The sequence below is a fragment of the Peromyscus leucopus genome, chromosome 16_21 (assembly GCF_004664715.2).
Source record: "Peromyscus leucopus breed LL Stock chromosome 16_21, UCI_PerLeu_2.1, whole genome shotgun sequence".
Lineage (NCBI taxonomy): Eukaryota > Metazoa > Chordata > Mammalia > Rodentia > Cricetidae > Peromyscus > Peromyscus leucopus.
The window spans coordinates 67,107,300-67,108,705 of NC_051084.1; positions in this window are offsets into that span (position 1 = coordinate 67,107,300).

Consider the following 1,406-nt stretch of genomic DNA (forward strand, 5'->3'; position numbering starts at 1 on the left):
ACCTTGCTCAGACTGTCACAGTGGGAACTTTGACCCTTCTGTAGGTACTGTATTGCCTAGCAAATACAGTCCCCAAGAATGAGTGACACTTTCAGGGGTGAGGACAACGAAGCCTGCTCTAAACACTCATGACCCAGGGACTGGGAGAAAGTTGGAAAAAATTAGTAGTGAAATGAACGTACGATAACAAGTTATACACCATGCCATTCACAACAGAAATGAGGATAATCTTCAGAGTGATAATATTACATACATTGACAGTCAAAGATGAACTAAAATTGTGGGCAGTTGCTGCAAGTTACAATTATGACGGGACGTAAATGCACAGCTCACATCTTTTCTCTCTGCCTATTTTCTCTATTTCTTCCTCCATATTCCCTCTCCCATATAAAATAAAATAAAATGTTCATGACTAGTCTGATGTTAGTCTATGAGTTCAGCGCCATTTCAGTGAGGGTCCTGCCAATGTTTTCCTGGAGTTTCACGGGCTACATTTAAAATTTACACAAAAGCAATCTTCCAAGCATAAAGAAGAAAATGTTGAAAAGAAAGTTTAAAGAGGCAGGAATTACTCTAACAGAAATATCAAGACCCTTTTTAAAACTAGGGAATCTCATATAGCCCAGAGAAAGATCTCAGGGTTTCCAGAACGGAGTAGAAGGTCAAAGAAATGCATGTGTGTGAGGGGCTTTGTTGCGCGGAGGAACCAAAAGCCGAAAGTGCCAGAGGGAAACTTGTTTCACCTCAGCAACGTTGGAAAACGGCATCGCTGTCCGAGAGCTCCATCAAATTCTTACCCTGTACTGTTCAGAAAAACATAAACTCCAGACAAAGGTGGAGAGTCACAAATCTCAAACCTTGAGGTCAAGTAAAGTTGCTTAAATAAGAACTGGAAAAAAAAAAAAAAGCTTTGAAATTACAAAGAAAAATCAATTTGGCTATGTCAAAATTTAATCTACCCTGCCCCTGCTTCCTTTTTGGAGACAAGGTCTCATGTAGCCCAGGTTGGCTCGCTAGGTAGTTGAGGATGACTTTGAGCTCCTGGTCCTCCAGCTTTAGGCTCCAGAGGGTGGAGCCTAAAGATTATTAACCCTCACCCTCACACCCAGCACAGCCTCGCCACTGTGATGCCAGGACGCAGAACTTCAGGTAAAGGTGTTACTGATTGCCGGGCGGTGGTGGCGCACGCCTTTAATCCCAGCACTCGGGAGGCAGAGGCAGGCGGATCTCTGTGAGTTCGAGGCCAGCCTGGGCTACCAAGTGAGTCCCAGGAAAGGCGCAAAGCTACACAGAGAAACCCTGTCTCGAAAAATCAAAAAAAAAAAAAAAAAAAAAAAAAAAAGGTGTTACTGATTACTTTTAATACTGGTGGTAGATACACTTTTTAAAAAAATATTAATCTTTTG